The 7,642-nt window shown below is 33.8% G+C and overlaps 1 pseudogene; it reads right to left on the bottom strand.

Moving 5' to 3' along the window:
* Nucleotides 1-3: 3 nt before the first annotated feature.
* LOC134273428 (protein TANC1-like) lies at nucleotides 4-1,335 on the bottom strand (annotated as a pseudogene).
* Nucleotides 1,336-7,642: the final 6,307 nt, after the last annotated feature.

Here is a 7,642-nt window from a genome sequence, read left to right as displayed (position 1 = left end):
TTGATCTTCAGAGCAAGAGACATATTCCACCAAGTATAAAATGCTTACTTTGGAAAAAGATCTTTGTCTATCAAGTATATTTAGATAGTATTTTGCAAACAAAATGCATCCATCCTTTTTTAATATATAAAAGTCCTCCTTTCTCCTTTTGGTATCTGTTAAATATAACGCCAAACTTTTATGTACGAAAAATATTTTCCCTTCATACTGGCGTATGAAATGACTTAGGTCCTTTCCGAGTATCCTCATTACTTCAACCGTTTCTTCTTGACCGATGTCTGCAACTTTTAATAACTCGTCTTCGGACATGGGCTCAACTGCGCAACATAAGACTTGAAAGATTTTTCTAACAGCCCCAAACATTCTTCTGTCTTGAAATATCCTATTGAGTTGATCGTTGAATAATATTTCAAACGTCGTAAAGCTACCTTGTAAAGAAATGTTTTCTTCTAACCAAGTGGGAAGAGCTTTACTTAGTAACAATATGTTTCCTTTTGTATATTGTACAGCTCTTCTTATGGAATTCTGCAGATTTGAAGCTTTAAATAAATCTTATGTGATTTTGGTTGCTTAAAGACCATCCTTTAAGTTGCTCGTTTATATATTTTTCAGCATCTTTGGAGTTCTTATGATCTAATGAACTCTTTTCGAATACGTTCAACTGAGTTTTTGCTATTTGTATTTGAGATATATTCCTGGACGTAATAAGAAATTTAAAGCTTACAGGAAACTTCTGAAGGCGTCTCCATAGTATATAAAAAATATTACGGTTGCCGTAGTCGAAACACTCATCTAAACCGTCAATGACGACAATGTATTGGTTTTCATCCTTATCTAAATCACCAATAGCATTAAAGTTTTTAGAATTAAAAAGTCGAGACAACCCTCTGGGTCGTCAGTACATAAGTCTTGCTCAAAGTACTTATGAAAATTGGAATTCTGTTTTAAAACTTTAAAAAATCCTGGAACTCGTTTTGCAAAACCCCCTGCCATGTTTTTCACAAAATTGCCAGGAGAAAGAGTCTTTCGAGAATCAAATTTGCACAAATGGTACACAACAATACGCTCATAAATCCAATTTCCGGGTAGGCGTTTATCGCTCTGGCAGATCAGATGGGAAACTAGCGCAGATTTTCCATAGCCCATTTCTGCAATGAATAGCACTCCACGTCTTGAGAAGTACATCGTTTCATCCACTTCATTCAAAAGCCATTCACGACCTATCAGCTTTTTATGTTGGGATCTGTAGAAGTCCATGTCAATCTCCAATGTAAATGGATATTCGTAAGTCGCATTTTTGCATCTTGCTTCAACTAAATTCGAAGAAATCAACATTGTAATCATATGTAGACGAAAAGTAATCAACAAGGCCTAGTCTAGTTGTAAATTGTAAAATATTCTTGAAATTTATGTATATATTCATGCAACTTACTGAGAAAAATAAAATTGAATTTTTGTTACCTTGTTTCGTTTGAAAAAAGGGTCAAAATGAACATTTTTCATGATTTTACACACAATGCTAAAACAATTGTTTTGACAAATTAAAACAATAAACAATGAAATGCATTGAATTCATATATCATGCAGTATCCATTCTTTTCTTTAAAAATGTAAAGAAGATAGGGATAGCCTTTAATTGTAGTATTAAGTAATACAGGACATTGTTTAATTATGAATATCTCGCTATAGATTTACAAAACATGAACAAATGATTGTTGCATTGTTAAGGTTTCTCAAAATATATACTTCTTTTATACTAATGAAAAAAGTTAATTAACACACAGTGCCGTTTAATGTATAATAAAAACAAGAGATGTTTATAAAACACTTATGCCCCTCTCCCCCCAAAATTGGAATTTTTCAAAGTCCAAAAGGGCATAACTCTGTCAAAAATGGCGCGATCGTACCCAAAACAGAACTTGACCTAGATAGTCATCTGATAAATCTGTGTACTAAATTTCATTTCAGTATGTTTAACCTCTGCGTAGAAAAAGAACGGAAACTGCATATAATTGGAATTTTTCTAAGTCCAAGGGGCATAACTTTGTCAAAAATGGCCCGATCGCATCCAAAATAGAACTTGACCTAGATAGTCATCTGATATATCTGTATACTAAATTTCATTTCAGTATGTGCAACCTTTGCGAAAAAAATGAACAGAAACTGCAAATAATTGGAATTTTTCTAAGTCCAAGGGGCATATCTCCGTCAAAAATGGAGCGACCGTACCCAAAAAAGAAATTGACCTAGATATTTATCTGATATATCTGTACTAAATTTCAGTATGTGCAACGGTTGTGAGGAAAATGAACGGAAACTAAGCGGACCGACAGACCGACCAACAGACAGCAGCAAAGCAATATGCCCTCCCTTCTTCGAAGGGGGGCATAAAAATACAAGGCCTGGATATTGAATATCTAAAGCATTGTTTTCCATCGTGTTCATGTTCTTCTTCACCCTATAACTATAGTCCTGCTGGACGCATTATGACAGGTGACGTAAATACAGTTAATGATGAAGACATAAAATCAGTAATTTTAAAAGGTCTTATAGGCCAGATATGAAAAACAAGAGGCCCATGGGCCTTATAGGTCACCTGAGCATTATGCAACAACTTTCCAGTGATTGAATTTGATTCATGTTTTAAGCCAGATGCTATGGCATTCACAATATTGAAAGAAGCACCATTGATCACCATAACAATACACTTAGCAGTTGCTTAGTTTGTTTACTTAATACCCATACGCAGGGTAGGGGAACAAATCAAAGTACTCAGAAGTACAGAGAGCCGGGCTCATTTACAGAGTAGAATGGATTTCTTACATGAATTACGTTATATTCTGATGAAAAAATTATTTTAGAACTATCAATATGAATGATAAGACACTGACAGTGAGTTTTTCAATCCTAATACCACGGTCCGATTTTGTCAGAATCAGAATTAATCTGGTACCGTAGCTGAATGTAAACAAACAGGCCAGTCTGGTTCCCTCTCCTGCTTTAACTCGTATGTGTAAAGAACTACGGTAACGCTGATTATCAAAAATCCTTACGCTAATGAACTATGTTCTTTGACTTATGAAGTTTTCAAAGTCATTACTACTAATGTTTATTTTATATCGATAAAACTTCGTTTTATTTTTGTTGCTTTATTTAGCGTTTGTATTATCTAAAAAGCGGTTGAGAGTAAGATCTATAGTTTTGCACGTAACTTTAAAATGGCGACTATGGGGTCAACATCCTGCCTTGAACAGGACCACATAAGCCGGCAATTGCTCTTTGAGCAATAAGCCCGGCTAAAAATGCATTTCAACTAATCAGTTATATTCAGCAATAATCAGTAGTGCCCCTACCACACATGAACCCCTGTCCCTTAGGCCTTGATATTTGATTAATACCAAAGAGCAGATTTCAAACCATTCATTCATTTTCAGTACATAAGTACAGCCCCCCTTCCCTCTATGGTACCTCTGACCCTGGGGCCTTTAAATTCACAATTCTGGAAGATTAGGGCCCTTGTCCATCATAACTATATAGGTAGTTCATCTGCTTAATACCCTGGAGCAGAGAAGAAAATTTTCAAAGATTTAATGTATTTTCACTATATAATCTATAGGCCCCGCCCTAACACCAGAACCCCTGACCCTGGGGCCATAAAATTAACAAATTTGGTAGAGGCACTCTTGCTCATCATAACTATATACTTAAATGGTTTATTTAATACCCAGGAGCAGAAAAGAAGATTTTCAAAGAAATAATCCATTTTCACTACCTACTTATTTAGCCCCGCCCTAGCACTAGAACCCCTGAACCCAGGGCCATGAATTTCACAATTTTGGTAGAGAACTCATTGCTGATTACAATCATGCAAACAGTTTGACTGCTTGATGTCCAGGAGTAAAGAAGAAGATTTTTAAAGATTGCATTAATTTTAGTGGTTTTGGCCCCACCCCTCAGGCCCTAGGGGGGCAGGGATCGTGAAATTCACAATTTTTAATCCCCTTCACCCATAGATGCTGTATATCAAATTTAGTTGAAATTGGTTCAGTGGTTGCAGAGAAGAAGCTGAAAATGTTCAAATGTTAACACACGACGCACGACTACGGACGAAAACGGATAGCAATAGGTCACCTGAGTTTACTAAGGTGACCTAAAAAGACATTAGTTAATAATGAGGACCTTAAATCAGTTACAACATTTAGGTTTTCCATAAATCTATTGAAATTCCTATGGGTACCACTTGCGCCCCATTATAAGGAGACCTATTTTAATATCTGTATTTATATGAAGCAGAATTTTTCCCAATCTTATACGTGAAAAGAAGAAAACACTTGTTATGGCCTTCAACTCGACATTTACATATATCGACGACGCATCGTCAAATAACAATGAATATTTCCATTCTTATATCGATACAATATATCCTGGTGAGCATGAGATAAATGATATCATACAGTCTGACACATCTGTTTCATTTTTGGATATTTTACTTTAAAAAGATGTTAAAGCTGAACAGAATTCATAAAAGGAATGTGTCCGCCATTTTTGTTCGGAGAATTGCTATACCTGTTTAGTGTATTCAGTCGACAACGATGTAGACAGATGTATGCTATACAGCAGCTGCACTCGGTAGAGACAATAATAACGTAATACTTCGTCTAATGCAGGAAAGTAAGATACCAAACAAACTTAAAATTATAGTTGTACAGGTCAGTGCAGTACACAAACACAGATACATGTATAACTGCAAAAAAATGTAAACAAATGTAATTAATGCAAGATAACCAGCACAAACATGGGTCGCCATTCCACGCCGATATCCATGAAAATAAAGCAGTCAGGTGTGACGAATCTGAAGAGTATACCCTGGTGTTGATATATCGTAGATAATGATATCGAAAATGGCGTATGCCTATTTATGAGTCGTGTTCAGCTTTAATGATAATATAACAACCAAGCTCTATGATAAACGAGATGACTCTTACTTTTCTATCGTCAACTTCTCTAACCAAAAGATACAGCAATACCTTCATCAAACATAAAGAGTTTATATATCTCAGTTGATTTTTTAACAATTAAGTATGACAAACAAGTTTCATCAGCATTTAAATTTATAAAGTTGATATTGTAAATTCTATGGTTGATACATGGACCTTGTTAATAAAAACAATATATCATAGAGGCAAAAGCTGACTGACGTTTTTCATACAAATTGTTAGTTCATTGTTATAAGATTTAGAAAAATTCTGCTTCATATGAATACAGATATTAAAATAGGTCACTAAAACGTCAATCAGTATTGTGTGTAAATGATAAGTTGTATTTGCTGACGAGGTCATTGTATCGACCATAGAACTTACGAAATTATGACTTTAAAGGAGACTGCTGATATTCTTGTTTCATCAACTTGCTTGTCAATAATTTACTTCTCGTTTTATAAAAAATCATAACAGAAATGCTCTTGCGTATCGAATCAACTGAGATATATAAACTCCATATGCAGGTGATGATGGTATAAAGTCATCACGTTTATCATAGAACTTGGTTGTTAGATTACTTTTGTCTTTTTCAAGCAAAATATCCAAAATGAAACAGATGTGTCAGACTCTGGGGTATCTTTTATCTCAAGCTCACCAAAATATACCGTATTAGACATTCAAAGAATAGAAGTTACCTTTGTTAATTGATGATGCGTCCTTGAAATATCTTCCACACAGTTTCATGTATTTCCAGTATGTCTATGTTGAGTTTGGGTCCCTAGGCCTACTGTTAGGATTATAATCTATTACATTGTTAAACATCAAGGGTTTACTTTAAACTTGAAATGATCCCGGATTCAAAGTTTTAATAACCCCTGACGCTGTGAGAATGAATCTTTTATAAACATTACTTTCCATAAGAAGTTATATAAAACTCTTCAATTTAACTCAACTCAGTATAACAAATTAATAATTAAAATAACATCAAACGTGTCTTAGCAATGTCGTCATTTAAATGACTATTTAATTAGACTCAATATCTTTTTAATCATTTTAATTTGGGAGTTTTTCAGTATATTACGTTTTTTTTTTTTTTTGTTTTTTTTTTAAATATCTGTACATAATATCATGAAAAAAGCTTACCCTTTTCTTCCAAACCGCCAAAGTTTCTTACTATGAAAGCAATAACCGGTATAGTCAGAGAAAGTCCGATCAGCAATAATATTTTTGGAAAACTTCTTATTCTACTTTCAAAAATGGACAAAAACTCAAAACGTCTGCAATACAAATTTCTGTTATACTTTCATAAACGTGCTTCAATGTCCACCAAACTTTGGTTTTCATTTGCCTGTAATGCTTTTAACTTATTCACAGTTATTAAAGCCCATTCATAAGTTTTGTGAGAAGGGTGTTGAAAGAAATGTATTAAAGTACTTTCGATTTTTTCAGGCTTCTGTTAGATATTACAAAGTCCTCTGTGTGAGCAAAGTCAATATTTCTCACTTTAAATTGGAAATTTCTTATGTTATCTCCCACTAAAAAATATCTACAGTTCTGTAATAGAAAGCATTGTTTGAATGTCATATTTGAAAGTTCCCGCGTCACGGACATATATACGACACAGTTCTACCCTCGCCTTCGCATTTCATTCCCCGACAGTAAAGATACGTCAATGTCCTGCCATTTCACTTTTTTTCTATGTGAGGGGAACCGCATAAAATTTTCTATTTCATCTTTCCACAACACAAGTCCTGCACCACTGTTTCCTGTCGGTAAAATGTTTGATCACACGCGTAAAAAAACCGTTGTTGATTAACTTTCTCTTCAAACGTTTGTAGACATCGTCCATTTTTTCAGTGGTCAACAAGAGTTTTAAGACCAACAGTGGAATATTTCAAAGTTTGGATCAAAATAAGGAAATTTCGCTTCTTTTTTTGAGTAATAATCCATTTTAAGTGAACTCCTTTTCAACAGAATTAAAAGGATTGAAAATTCAGTCATAAAAGGCGCCCTTTTACGGGTCATGTTAACTTTTCGGTTCATCAAACTTTGAAAGACTTCCATGTGTAGTTTCAATATAAACGATCAATGCAATCGTTTAATTTGTCTGCAGTTATACTGAGCATAAGTAAAAGGATTCTGAAAGAAATTAAAAATTGAACTAAACCTGCCCGTTTCTCTCAAAAAAAAATGGAAGCTCATTGACATAAAAACAAAGCAACAAAAGACGAATTAATCTAGAGAGAGAAAAAATATACAAAACAATGTTTTTATTTTAAAAGAATATATTTTCAGATAAAAAAATTATCTCTTTCGAATCTTATACAAACATCAAAAAATAGATACTGATTACAGAATATACATTTTTCAAGCCTTGTTAGCTGGGACGAACTCCAGGAACAAAAAAGCTGAATCCTCCAAGTCAAGATTATATTGACATTCAAGATAATGATGTTCAACTGTATTAGATAACATGTTTTAATGTCTCCATTCACAAATTTTTATATGAAACACTTCAATTATAAAAAGTATATACTTCAACCAATACTTTTATTAATATATTACAATAATTACAGTAAAATTTCATGTGAGAAACCCTGAGGATTTGAACACAGTCCTCAATTATTTCCTGATAAGTTGTGATTGGCTGAAATGGTGACCTT

The sequence above is a fragment of the Saccostrea cucullata genome, unplaced genomic scaffold, assembly GCF_032062105.1.
Source record: "Saccostrea cucullata isolate Sc308-1 unplaced genomic scaffold, CSIRO_AGI_Scuc_v1 ctg7851, whole genome shotgun sequence".
NCBI lineage: Eukaryota > Metazoa > Mollusca > Bivalvia > Ostreida > Ostreidae > Saccostrea > Saccostrea cuccullata.
The sequence above is the reverse complement of the archived record's forward strand: the minus strand, read 5'-3'. Positions and strand labels throughout refer to the sequence as shown.